Here is a 15,281-nt window from a genome sequence, read left to right as displayed (position 1 = left end):
GTGAGAGAACTTTCTCCTTTGGTTTCCAGAAAGTTCCCTGAAGGTTCCTTCTTAGGGTTCTCCTGTGGTTGATATGAAAAGTTTTCCTAACATTAGTTTTTGGTTGCCCATTCGGTTCCCAGAACGTTCCCCTAATGTTACATGGTCACAACCTTCATACAACCTTTAGAGAACGTTCTCCTGTGGTTACCAGAAAGTTCTCTGAGGGTTCCTTCCTAGGGTTCTCCTGGGGTTGATATGGAAAGTTTTCCTTACGTTAGTTATTGGTTGCAAATTTGGTTCCCAGAACGTTCCCCTAGCATTACATTGTCACAACCTTCATACAACCTTTAGAGATATTCTCCTTTGGTTCCCAGAGAGTTCCCTGAAGGTTTCTTCCTTGGGGTCTCTTGTGGTTGATATGGAAGGTTTTCCTAACATTCTTCTCATGTTAGTTTTTGGTTGCAAATTTGGTTCCCAGAACGTTCCCCTAACGATACTTTGTCACAACCTTCACACAACTTTTAGAGAATGTTCTCTACAAATTGAAGTGACTTAAACGAGTAACCACATCATATTCAGTGTATTTCAGAGTGTAGTGCGGTCGTGTGTGGCACTAATAACCCGCCATACAGAGAGCAGCATCAGGGCCACAGTTTCGTCACGTGACACAGGAAACAGAAAGAAGGTTTCAGAGTGTTTTGTTTATTAAAAAAACAAATGATATTCGGTTTCACTCAGGTTTGTTTCCCCTTTTTCATTTTTATGTTCTAAGAAATAATCCCACGCACGCCATTTTCATTGGTCTAATCCAAACTGTGACTTTACATGAAATTACCAAGGAAAGTTTTGTTAATCTCAGTTCATATTTCGGGTTTGTATCAACTCTCAGAATAATAAATAAATCCTCCTTGTCACTTTAAGTTCTTTTAAATAGAGAAAATATTTCTCTATATTATTTATTTATTTATTTATTTATTTATTCTGTTTTCACATTATTGCTGTAAATAATTAATTATTATTAATAAACTCTAATATTCAAATATCTCTGATTGAATAAATGTTAGTAGACTTATTTTTGTCACATTTATTCACATTTGTTCCTAAACTCTCGTTGAAGGGAGATTATTTTTTACTATTCCAGGTCGTGCATTTCCATTTTATGTATAATTCACAATTAAATAATCACAGATATTATTTATATACACCTATAGATATAGATATATTAGTTTACTAGTCAAAGTAGATAATTAATGTTCTATATACATATATATATATATATATATATATATATATATAGCCATTGTCCAAAAATAATAATAATGTGGTTATTTGTCTTCATTAAAACGCGCTGTTTGTCCTCAAAATGATGAAAATCCACTGATGTTTAAAAAAAAAAAAAAAAAAAAAAGATCACTTAATTATAAAAAACGATGACTTCAACCTGTAAATGTAATTAAATTCGACTGCGTTCAGTTATTTCTCCTGTAAATAAAAGACATTTAATCACATCATTAAACCCTTTTTGACACATTTCAATTGTTTTAGGTTTTAACTGCACTTACTCGAAATAACCACTAAGGGGCACTGTTTTCTAACTAATACTGTCTCATTCCCCCTCTCACCTCGTGAGTGTGTGTTGTGTTTACCATAAACACTAACCTTGTAAGGACCAGTTGTCAGTCCCAGAGACCTAAACCTGGTCCTAATGAGGCAGAAGCTCATTTGTGAAGAACTGGTTAAGATTTAAATATTTGTGGTTAAAGTTAAGGAGACAGTGTGAGACATGAAATGGATTAAAATGGCATTTGTGAGGCTCAGATTAAGGTCACAGGTCAGATTCAGGTTGAGGATTAAGTATTTAAATGTACATTAGGGCAGGATTATTGATTACAAAATAAAAAAGGCAGAATTAAATGACTGGATTAAATTAAATCTGCCCCCATCAGTGAACAGTTAATCTGGACACTTCTGTCTAGATGTTTGCCTTTATTTTTTTTAACTGTTATATTTTTATGTTTTTATTGATTTTATGTTTAATACCTTTTATGTTGAATCAATAATAATCTTTGGGCAGAATATAAATCATAATAATCTGAGAGATTACAGCCTCAACTGTAGCAAATCTGTAGCCTGACGCAGGAGATGTTACCTTAAATGCTGTTGCTATGGCTACAATAGAAGCTAACAACGAACACAATGCAACTTTGTTTTGGTTAAGCAGGTGCTAACGTCAAAACTAGCGCTGTCACAATTCTCCAAATCCTTTTAGCCATTTTTAGACTCCTCTAGTTTAGTCTTAGGTCACTGGTCATTCCCATTGGTTTCTGGGTAAAGCCACAGGAGATGCTAACATCCAACTCTGGTGCTACAGGTAGCTACGATAGCTGCTAAAGTTAAAACCTTACTCCACAGTGTCATTACGCCAAATGACGATGCTATGGTTTCTGGGGGAAGCTAAAGGAGATGATAACATCCAACACACAGTGTCCTTAAGCCAAATTAAGGCCAAATGCTATGGTTTCTGGGTGACGCTAACTGCTCCTACAGGTAGCTACGATAGCTGCTAACATGTCTGATGCTACGAACACGTCGCCTGTAGCGCTAGTTATCACTTTAGAGTTGAATTTTGAGGAACTTTTTTTCTCCAGAGTCGTCTGACGACATTGTAAACTTGTCGCACGACAAATTTGCGTTGCGTCCGGTGTGAACACAGCATTATGTCAAATGCAGATGCTAAGGTGTCTGGCTACGGTAGCTGCTAACGTTAAAACCTCACTCCACAGCATCCTCAAGCCAAATGACGATGCTATGGTTTCTGGGTGAAGCTAAAGGAGATGCTAACATTCAACACTAATGCTACAGGTCGCTAAAGATAGCTGCTAGCGTCAAACGATGATGCTACAGCAATTGGCACAGTAGCTAGCAGGTTGTTGTTGTTTGATTTGTCGTGTTCAATCTGAAAATAGAATAAAAATAACCTTCACAGCATTACAGGTCGCTAACGATAGCTGCTAGCATCAAACTGGCACAGTAGCTAGCAGGTTGTTGTTGTTTGATTGTTGTGTTCAATCTAAAAATAGAATAAAAATAACCTTTTATGTGTTTTATAGAACATTTTAAACGCCGTCTTCGTCTTCTCTGTGAGTGTCTGACGTTCTCTCCGAGGTGGAAATCACGAGTTGCGTCTGCTCGGGGAGTTCGGCTTATCTTATTTATATTCAAATCCAAATGTGATTCTGTATTTAAATATGTTTTCATTTTCTATTTGGGGGATGGGGAGAAAAAAAACCCCAAAACAACAACATAATGAAAAACCGGTCTGAAGCTGCAGAGTTCCATTCCCACTGCAGACAATCTGAGATGATCGACATGAGGAAAATCACCAACTTCATCATAAAAACGCTCGGTTTTTGGTGATAAATACGTGATAAATCACGGACTTGATGCATCGATTGAGCAGCATTTTTCGAGTTCATTCTCCGTCCGCTGTGGATGAATGATTTTTTATTTTTTTTTTCTCTTTTCATTCCTGCATGCGGGCGACGTTCATGCCTGTAGCCTTTAGTGAGTGTAAACAGGTCAGTGTCGACAGCAGCCTCATCTGTTACACTGACACTTAGTCATTAGCCATGAGCCAGACTGTCGGCCTGAGAGATTAGCTGCTAGCGCGCTGCTACTTAAAGGCTCCGGGGGAGCGAAAAACGTGTCCGGGTGCAGAGTCCGACGGTTTGAAAGCGGAGTTTGAACGACGTCTCTGCTCCCGTTTGTTCACGCAGATTTTCTGCAGTTTCTTCCGGCGCCGATGTCCTCATCAGTGATGCAGATGCTCTGATCTGCGCTGATTGCTGATTGCTAAATCCTAAATTAAGTGGTTTATGCGTAATCACGACGTTGCAGGTGTTTTTCACAACACGGCCGTTGGATTCCCTCCCTCCTTCAACCTTGTTTATTCCAAGGTGCTTTGTCAACAACTCAGCCTTGAACTGCCTTCATGTTTGTTTCTAATGATAATATCTGTACAGGCTTAAAGGTACAATATGTAGTATTTATGGGTTTATATGACCCAAAATCCACTTTTTTATACATATTATGTGCTCCTGCATTGTCTAGTCGCTGTATAATAGTTTTTGTTTCATTTTCGTAGTGTTTCAAAAAGTCATGTTAAATAACATGACCGCGGACCGCGGTCGCATAGCCACTGTTAGCAGCGAGACGCCATGTTTCTACCGGAGCCTGTAAGGACAAACGCGAGAGAACAAATCAAGCGTCTCTTTACTTGTAGCGGAAGTCCCGCCTCCTCTCTCTCCGCTTCGTCTGCTACGGCCGCGGTAGCTCCGCCCTCTCCCTCGCCTCACGAACCTCATCTGCTGACACGGAGAAAGACGACGAGGACGACGTTTGACCGGCTGAGGATACCGTAGCGCTCAGGGAAGGGAGGGGGTGAGCAGAGGAGCAGTTCTTTGTTGTAAATTTCAGCCTCTCCTCTAGATGGCACTATAAACTACTTACTTCACCTTTAATATTGCTTTATTTTGCCATTAAATAGCATTTTCTGACTGGAAAGTGAAGTATATCAACATTTTAGTCTCTCCCACCAAACCCCATTGATAAATCTGGCGTTTTTAGCTTGTGGGGATATGGGAGTTCTTGGTCTATTTCTGCTTTATTTGGTGAATTTTTGTCATTTAGAAAAATCCAAACAATAGATTTCAAACCCCAAAGTCACACAATAACACATTTGGACTCCCAAATGGAGGCAGCAGTGAATCAACAACTCCTGTGTGCTGTGATGTAAAATCACCTATTTTCTCTATGGGGTTTGGTGTGGGAGAGTGAGTGCTTTACAAATGGGAAAAACAACTTCACACATAGATATTTTTGCTTTAACCAATTAACAAAATACCCGCCTGATATTAACTGTACATGCTAAATATTAGCATCAGCCTCTCACACCAAATCTAGCGTATTTAGCTGGTGGAGACATGGGAGTTATTGGTCGACTGCTGCCTCGTTTGAGGAATTTTGTGTCACTTAGAAAAAAAATCCATGCAAAGAATTTCAATCACCAGAGTCACGAAATCACATATTTGGTCATCTCGACGGATGCAGCAGTGAAGTGAAGCAACAACTCCTGCGTTGCTGTGATGTAAAATCGCTTATTTTTTGTATGGGGTTTGGTGTGAGGGGACGGAGCACCTGTAAACAGTGTCCGCCATCTTTGCTAACCGTTACGCTAACAGGACCAAGTGTCACTGGTGGCCACGTAACAAAGAAAAGAATGAAGCTAGTTCTCAACTGACCGCCAGCGACACTCGGTCCTGTTAGCGTAACTGTTAGCAAAGATGGCGGACATGGTTTATATTCTGGGAATGATGTCTGGTCCACTTTTAAACCCACTCGTAAGTGGACGGGACCTCATTCCCAGGATGAAAAACAGTGTTGGCCATCTTTGCTAACCGTTACGCTAACAGGACCAAGTGTCACTGGTGGGCACGTAAGAAAGAAAACAATGAAGCTAGTTTTCAACTCACCGCCAGCGACACTCAGTCCTGTTAGCGTAACTGTTAGCAAAGATGGCGGACATGGTTTACATTCTGGGAATGAGGTCCGGTCCACTTTTAAACTAACTCGTAAGTAGACAGGACCTCATTCCCAGAATGAAAACAGTGTCGGCCATCTTTGCTAACCGTTACGCTAACAGGAACAAGTGCCATTGATGGGCACGTAAGAAAGGAAACAATTAAGCTAGTTTTCAACTCACCACCAGTGACACTTGGTCCTGTTAACGTAACTGTTAGCAAAGATGGCGGACATGGTTTACATTCTGGGAATGAGGTCTGGTCCACTCTTAAACCCACTCGTAAGTGGACGGGACCTCAATCCCAGGATGAAAAACAGTGTCGGCCATCTTTGCTAACCGTTACGCTAACAGGACCAAGTGTCACTGGTGGCCACATAACAAAGAAAAGAATGAGGCTAGTTCTCAACTCACCCCCAGCGACACTCGGTCCTGTAAGCGTAACTGTTAGCAAAGATGGCGGACATGGTTTACATTCTGGGAATGAGGTCCGGTGCACTTTTAAACCCACTCGTAAGTGGACGGGACCTCATTACCAGGATGAAAAACAGTGTCGGCCATCTTTGCTAACCGTTACGCTAACAGGACCAAGTGTCACTGGTGGCCACATAACAAAGAAAAGAATGAGGCTAGTTCTCAACTCACCCCCAGCGACACTCGGTCCTGTTAGCGTAACTGTTAGCAAAGATGGCGGACACGGTTCACATTCTGGGAATGAGGTCCGGTCCACTTTTAAACTAACTCGTAAGTAGACAGGACCTCATTCCCAGAATGAAAACAGTGTCGGCCATCTTTGCTAACCGTTACGCTAACAGGAACAAGTGCCATTGATGGGCACGTAAGAAAGGAAACAATTAAGCTAGTTTTCAACTCACCACCAGTGACACTCGGTCCTGTTAGCGTAACTATTAGCAAAGATGGCCGACACTGTTTTCATTCTGGGAATAGGAGGTTGGGAAGCATAATTTTTCCAAAATACTACCCCTATTCTAGTGATACAAAGCTAAATGCTAATCGGTGAAGTATTCCTTTAATCAACTTAATTGATTGAGCGGCTATTACTTTAACCGTTCATTCTACGACTGTGTTTTTGTGTCTAATATTTTTTTTATTGGTATTCAGCGACAGGTTCTCTCCGCGTTGAGTTATTCATGATTATCCTCCTTCCTCCTTCCGCCGCCGACGAGAGCGAGAAAACACAATTTTTATCCTCTGCAGGAATCGATGCTGAAGTGATGTAAATCTCCGTGTATACAGCTAAGACTGTGTCTGTGAGTGGAATGCCTGTGTTAGAGGCGACTGTCGCAGCCGCTTTGTTATGCTAAACCAAAGATCTTTAATTTTAATGCAGAGCCACAGCAGATGGAGCAGAGTTTATTCAGCCGCGTCACATATTTTACCATTTACTGCCGTTCCCTTTTCTGTCCTACAGCTACGATAAAAGTCTGCTTTAATATTAACATTCGAGTGGATTTACACACAAAAAAAATGGAAGCCTGGCAAATATATTGCTATGTTATTTTTCCTATATATCAGGTCACGTCATCGTTTAATTTAAATACTGTATTGTTATTTCTCTTTGTTTGAATTTAACGTTGCCTTGATGGAACCCGACAAACCAAAGGGCTAAAGAATGAATTCCCCTTCGTTGAGCGACATCACTTTTGATGATATTTAATATTCGGTACAGAGCTCATTTCCTCCTCCAGTGCTTCAATAATTACATCAAACAAAAGCCCCCGATGGTGTGAGATAAAAAAAGTTTGTCTTTGTCTGAGTGGATCACGGAAATCTAAAAGTATAAATATATATATATATATATATATATATACTTTCATATATAGAAATCTCTCGGGAAGAACCAGGCTCAAAGGTGTGCAGCATCTGCCTAGGCCGGTTGTGGTGAAAGGAAAAAATGTCGTCGCTGGACCTGTAGATCAGTTAAAAACACAGAAAAATCACAGAAAACATGCGTTCAACAGAAGAGTATATACTGTATGTGTGTATATACAGTATATATATATATATATGTTAGTGCTGGGCACTAGCTAACGCACGTTAGCGCATGACACGTTTCCACGACGACTGACCGGAAAAAGACGCGCGTGACATCATGTTTACGCGCCGCGACACCGGAGTCCACGCACCGTTTACCCGTTAGCTCCGTTAGCTCCTTTAGCGCCGTTAGCTCCTTTAGCGCCGTTAGCGCGCCTACAGTCGAACTGGAGCGGTCCGTTTTATTAAACAAATGTAGTTTTACAAGCGTATTCGTGACAGAGTGGAATGAGTCGAATACCTTTAGCATAGTAGGTGTGTGTTAATGATCAATAATCATTATTATTGGCAGTAACGGAGGGGGCCCCAAAATCAAATTGTTGCTTAGGGCCCCATGGAGGCTTGGGCCGGCCCTGGGTAAAATCTAATTACGATAGCGTAGGCTTGCAAAATCAGCTGATTTTCACCTGTGAAGCTGAACAGGAGGGTGTGTGTGTGTGTGTGTGTGTGTGTGTGTGTGTGTGTGTGTGTGGTTGGGTGGAGAAACATGGTATCTGGCTGGGCAGCAGAAGAGTTGTTGTTCACCCCGGAGTGCGAGGCTGATTCATCAGACACAGTCTGTACACTCTCAGAACAAACGCTCTGTTTTTACTTCGCTCTGCCCACACTTTGATCTTCTGTCTGACGCCACAGTCGGCCACCGCTGGAAAAAGCTCTGTGTCGGGCGATAATATGAACTGTATTTTCAGTTTCAGTTTTGTTAATATTAATGTGACAGCTGAACCAGTTTAGCTTTCCCCCAAATACATACTTTTATACAACTGCCGGTGTTTAAAGTGATAATCGAGGGTCTTTAAGCTACTAAACAAAACGCTTGGTTAATAAAAATATATTCCTGCTTGAGTCTACAAGGTTTATATATATATATATATATGTATATATATATAGAAATCTCTCGGGAAGATCCAGACTCAAGGGTGTGCAGCATCTGCCTAGGCCGGTTGTGGTGAAAGGAAAACCTGTAAATCAGTTAAAAATACATAAAAATGCAAAAAAACATGCGTTAATCGACAATATTTAGCAAAGCAAATGTCTTTCAATATTTAACAGAATAGTATATATGTCTATATATATACATATATATATATATATATATACATATATATATATATATATATACATATATATATATATATACATATATATATATATATATTAGTGCTATGTGCACTAGGTTAACGCATGACGCGTTTCCATGACGACTATCGGGAAAAAGACGCGCGTGACGTCATGTTTACGCGCTGAGAGTTAGCTGCGTTAGCTGCTTTAGCGCCGTTAGCGCTGGTCCACACCAAAGCCCATAGAGAAAATCACCATTTTTTTTAGCTCACAGTGACACAGGAGCTGCTGCTCTTCTGCTGCTACTAATTTGTGTGATTTAGGTCAATCCAAATCAAGGATTTCAAACACAGAAATCATATTATATCACATTTTGACTAAATAAAATAGAATATGAGTGGATCAACAACAGCTGTGTACCGTAATGTAGAATCGCTGATTTTCTCTATGGACTTTTGTATAGGGGAAGGAAAAATTACATTTATTACTATTTAACAGTGAAATAAAGCAGCAAATATATTCTGGAGATACCATATACTTTTTTTTTGTCAAATACACACACATACACACACACACAAATACACACAAATACACATTAGAGCTGATGGCTGGTTTTTCTGCATCAGCTTTGGCAGCCACCATATTATTAATGGTAGCAACACACTCGAGGTTAATCCCCAGAGGAACACAACAGCTTTGAGTACACACACTGTATTGTGTACTACTGTGGATGTACACACACACACACACACACACACACACACACACACAGGTGCAGCTGACAGGGAAATACTGAGCTGTACATTTCACTTAGCGGCCTTTTCTTAGCAGCTCACACTTAAGCTACACAGCTACGGCCTATTGTTTATAGAATGTGTGTGTGTGTGTGTGTGTGTCAGTGAGTGCGCCTGAGGCTATCTCTTTACATTTAATCCACTCCCACGTCACTCCCTCTGTTATCTGCCCGCAGGCAATCGCGCAACATACATGTGCGCAAAAGCGTCCGCCACGAGAATCAAAGCAAAACAATTCCCGAAGTGTAGATCAGATAAAAGGACTTTTAAAAATCACAGAAAACTCACTTTTAACGCTAGGAAGAAATCTCTCGGGAAGAACCCGGACGCAAAAGTGTGCAGCATCTGCCTAGGCGGGTTGTGGTGAAAGGAAAAATGTCGTCACTGGACCTGTAGATCAGTTAAAAATACAGAAAAATCACCGAAAACATGCGTTAATCTCCAACATTTAGCAACACAAATGTCTAAAATCTCAATATTTAACAGAAGAGTATATATGTGTATATATACAATGTGTATATATATATATATATTAGTGCTGTGCAAAAGGTTAACGCACGATGTGTTTCCATGACGACTGACCGGAAAAAGACGCGCACGACGTCATGTTTACGTGCCGCGACACCGGAGTCCAGCCACCGTTTACCAGTTAGCTCCGTTAGCTGCGTTAGCTCCTTTTAGCGTCGTTAGCGCGCCTACAGTGGAACTGGAGCGGGTCTGTTTATTAAAAGGAAAAGAGCAGCGCTAACAAATAACCAGCGTACCTGTGTACTGCGTATGTGCGCCTCTGTTTTTAAAGGTTAGCGTTACTTTAGAGACTAATTTTAACGATCGGGAGTCGCGCAAACATGACGCCACGCGCGTCTTTTCTGGAAAGTAGTCATGGAAACACATCATGCGCTAACGTGCGTTAGCGTTGATGCTGTTAGACGCCGTTGACGCGTTTACGTTTGACAGCACTAATATGTATATAAATATGTATAGACAGTATATTGATATATTGATATTGATTAAAAGGATGGAAAAATTCAGCAAAATGTTTCTGTGGCCACAAAAAAATACCCACGACCCAGCATCTGCCTAGGCTGGTTGTGGTGAAAGGAATAATGTCATCACTGGACCTGTCGATCGGTTAAAAATACTTAAAAATCACAGAAAACATGAGTTAATCTCCAATATTTAGTCAAGGAAATGTCTAAAATCTAAAAATTTAACAAAAGAATATATATACATATATACATATATACATAAATCTTGATTGAAAGGTTGGAAAAATTTGGCTAAATTTTTCTGGGGACCGCAAAAAAATCACCCGCGACCCACATGTGGGTCCCGACCCAGTGTTTGGGAACCACTGAACATTCAAATGACATTTTAAGCAGCGTCTTTCATGACTTGGCCAAACTCCAACATGAGCTTTGTGGCTAAAGCTAAGGCCTCCACTGTTATGCTAACGAGGCTCGATGTTGCCAGTATTTCTCAAGGTAAGTCAACAGCAGTTTGTCTGTTTGTTTGTTTGTTTGTCTGTTTGGTTGCCGGTCACGCTCCAACAGACGCGTCCATGGCTCAACAACACGCTGGCAGGGCGTCAGCCGTCAACGTCACCGCAGCTAACGCGACAGCGCTAGGTGGAGCGGGTTTTTGATCCCAATACCATTTACCAAAATAAAAGCTAGAGCCAGAGAAACAGAGTCAGGGTGGAGAGCAGAGTGTGGTGAGATATAAACCAGGTTTATGAGAGATTTGTGATGACACACACACACACACACACACACACACACACACACACACACACACACACACTGTCTGATGTGGAAACTTTAAAGGAGAATTAAACCTCCACTCTAACTCCCATGCTCAATGCCTGGTTCTGAAATAATGCCAAGAAGGGTGGAGAGAGCTCCCCAAAAAGGGGGCGTGGCCTGATGTTGAAATCTAAATAAAAGCATTATGTACCAGTTACATAAGTGTATTCGTCACATGTGTAATTTCAACCCCGACTTAATATCAAGTTATAATGAGTTGTTTAGTTCATTTTATATAATAAATATGCTCGTATTTATCAAATCATCAAAACAAATGCTTTTATTTTGAAATTCTGTGAGATAAATATCATAAAATATCGTTTTATATTTTTCTCAAAATGTTGGGACTTTTTTTTTTTTTACTTCACATAAACGCCTCCTTTACGCGAGTTTCCTCTGGTGGTATTTTTTTGAAATTCGGTTCTACTGCATATTCATATTTGACGTGTAGATTCAGATTTAATATTTACATTCAAATTTAAAGGCGCCATATGTAAGAATGTGGCCAAAAACGGTTACTACATTAAAATTAAAAAATACTGAGGTCTTTTAGGTTTCGTTTTCTGACGTAACTGGCAACCCGTGGTTGCTCGTCAGCTGAGACTCTACTGACTGCAATGATTGGTAGACGGCTGTAGGTGGCGCCACATGCAAAAAAAAACACGATTTCAAAACATAAACATGATTTGCAGTCTGTAAAATATATATTTTTTAATGCAAATATTTTGTCTGTACTGTTGTTGTTGGTGAGTTCAGTTTGTTATATGAACATTATTCCTGAGTCTCTGTGACATATTAGGAGGATTTTATGGCCAGTTGCTTTAGATTTATTACATAATGCACCTTTAATATTTAGATCTAATATTTAATATATTTATAAGTTAACAAACATTGGTGTAAATGTGTAAAAAAAACACTTTTTAAACGTTGTTTGAAGCTAAATGTGGCAAAAAAATATTTGACATTTAGATTAAATAATGTACAGTTTGGATATTGCTGTAATTATGGTTAAAAAAGTGACTTAAATAAATTTTCCGCATGAGCAACTTCACAACAGTGCCCCCTAGTGTTGCAATTCACCAGCGCACACAGTCTTCTGTATTAAATATTAGTACAGGAAGCACAAAATACTTCCCAGAAACATCCCTCAAATCGGTAATAAATACATACATGATATAATACAAGTAAACATGTTAATAAATACCGTCTTTTCGGGTCAGAAATAAATAAAAGGTCACATGTTTGTGGTTTGCAGAAACGTGATCGCGGCGACCGAGCTGGAAACGGGAGATAAATATAGCGAGTGAAATATAAAAAAGTGAGGCAGCGAGATTGAATATGGGGAAGAAAAAGCAGCGAGAAAAAGAAGTTAGAGGAGAGTGAGAGAAGGTCTTCATTACACTTTTATCAGTCCGTCTGTACGGAGGCACAAAAAAGAACTGTTATTCTTTTGGAGATTTGATTTTAGAGGCAGAGAATAGACTCGCTATATTGCGAGGTTCTGTCGTTCCACAGAAGCAGTAATCTAACGTCTTTTTTTCCCTCCTCCTCCTCCTCCTCAAACTACTTTCTTATTGTATGAACTCAAGTCTTCTTCTTCCTCTAATATTTCTCCCTAATAATGAAAGTGTCTCTGTGAAGAGCGGAAAAAAAATAAAAACCGGGAAAAGAGTTTCATGATGTGATAATAAATCTCAACTGAAAGAAACTTGGTCTCTTTTTTACGTTCCAGCCGTAATTGTTTCCTCGCAAATGTCTTAAAACTGGTTTCGCCGATAACGACGCACTGTATCCTCCACATGAGGATCACGGGACCTGCTGGAGCTAATCCTGGCTATAGGGGGCGCCAAAGGTCGGAGTCACACCCTGGACACAACCGTGGGAAATCCAGAGCGTCCATTAAACCTCTGCATGTTTTTGGATTGTAGGAAGAAACTGGAGAAGTCAGAGAAAACCCACACAAATAGGACACCACTCTTAGAAATAAGGGTTCCAAAAGGGTTCTTCTACAAGGGCTGAGGTTCTACCTGGAACCATTTGCTTCTGAAAAACTTTTTCAAGGGTTCTTGGTGACACTAATGGTTCCAGTAAGAACCATTTTGATCCAGAGAACCCTTTAAAACCCCTTTACTGAATAAAGGGTTTTAAAAGGGTTCTTGGTGGAAGGTTCCACCTGGAGCCGAAAAGGGTTCTCCTATGAGGACAAGTTGAAGAACCTTATATGGTTCTACTTAGCACCTACAAACTGCATGCAGAAAGCTCCTAAAAAGCCTCAGTACTGCGCTCAAAAATGTCTTAACCAAAGGAGAATAAGGTCAAGGGTCCGCAGAGAACATATCCTTTATCTGTTTTCTGAAGAGTCTACACTCTTAGAAATGAGGGTTCCAAAAGTGTTCTTCTTCAAGGGCTGAGGTTCTACCTGGAACCATTTGCTTCTGAAAAACCCTTTCCCCAAAGAAAGATTTTTTCAAGGGTTCTTGGTAACACTAATGGTTCTAGTAAGAACCATTTTGATCCAGAGAACCCTTTACAAGCCCTTTCCTGAATAAAGAGTTTTAAAAGGGTTCTTGGTGGAACCCTCCAAAAGGGTTCCAGGTGCAATCTTTATAAAAAGGTTCTACCTGGAACCGAAAAGGGTTCTCCTATGAGGACAAGCCGAAGAACCTTATGTGGTTCTACTTAGCACTTTTATTTCTAAGAGTGTGAGAACCTACAATCTCCATGCGGAAAGCTCCTAAAAAGCCATAGTACTGTGCTCAAAAATGTCTTAACCAAAGGAGAAGAAGGTCAAGGGTCAGCAGAGAACATATCCTTTATCTGTTTTCTGGAGATGCTACACTTTCAGAAATAAGGGTTCCAAAAGTGTTCTTCTTCTTCAAGGGCTGAGGTTCTACCTGGAACCATTTTCTTCTGAGGGTTCTTGGTAACACTAATGGTTCCAGTAAGAACCATTTTGATCGAGAGAATCCTTTAAAACCCCTTTCCTGAATAAAGGGTTTTAAAAGAGTTCTTGGTGGAACCCTCCAAAAGGGTTTCAGGTGGAACCTTTATAGAAAGAACCTGAAAAGCCTCAGTACTGTGCTCAAAAATGTCTTGACCAAAGCAGAAGAAGGTTTAAAACCCCTTTCCTGAATAAAGGGTTCCTTTATAAAAGGTTTCTACCTGGAACCAAAAAGTGTTCTCCTATGAGGACAAGCCGGAGAACCGTATTTGGTTCTACTTAGCACTTTTATTTCTCAGAGTGTAGTGGAGAGACCATGATGGCTCAAACTCCTGTGATTTTTACAGTTCTTTGCAGTGGAACAGCTTCAGGATTACGCCGTTCACGAAGATCTTGATGTTGAAACCAAAACTTGGTGACGTGGGACCATAATGGCGCTTTTCCATGATACAGTTCTAGCACTGCTAGGCTCTACTGGGTTCTAGAATCAGTCGATACAACCGAACGAGTTGTGATTTGAACTCGCGATTGTCTGTTTTTGGCAGTGCTGTCGCTGTTAAATATTGACATTATGGACATTTCCTTAGCTTAATGTTGGAGATTAACGCACGTTTTCAGTGATTTTTAAGTCTTTTATGACTGATCGACAGTTCGGCAAATGAGTCGAGTCGAGTCGAGCTGAGCCAAGTTGAGTCGTGTCGCGTTGGAACTGTATTTTGGAAAAGCACCGAAAATAGTCATAGATTTCTATGGATTTAAAGAGTATTGGACACAAATAAGCAAACTACAGATGAATAGCTGGTGAACAAGAGACTGACCACGTTCACGTCTCGTCTCAGAGTATTTTCAGCTGATGTCATCAAATGTCAAACGTCCACTCTGCAGAAAAAAAAAAAAAACCATCCAGTCGCTCACTGATCTGCGGAGGTGCTGGACAGAAACTTATTTCTATGCTAATGTTGTTGACAAATTTAGTTTCGATCAGGTCGCCATTTTTGGGGGCGGAGCGGATTTTGAATTGAATTGGAACCCGAATTATCATAATTGTATTTTCAGCAGAGATTCAT

The sequence above is a fragment of the Microchirus variegatus genome, assembly GCF_963457635.1.
Source record: "Microchirus variegatus genome assembly, chromosome: 11".
NCBI classification, from domain to species: Eukaryota; Metazoa; Chordata; class Actinopteri; order Pleuronectiformes; family Soleidae; genus Microchirus; species Microchirus variegatus.
This window is presented reverse-complemented; position numbering follows the sequence as displayed.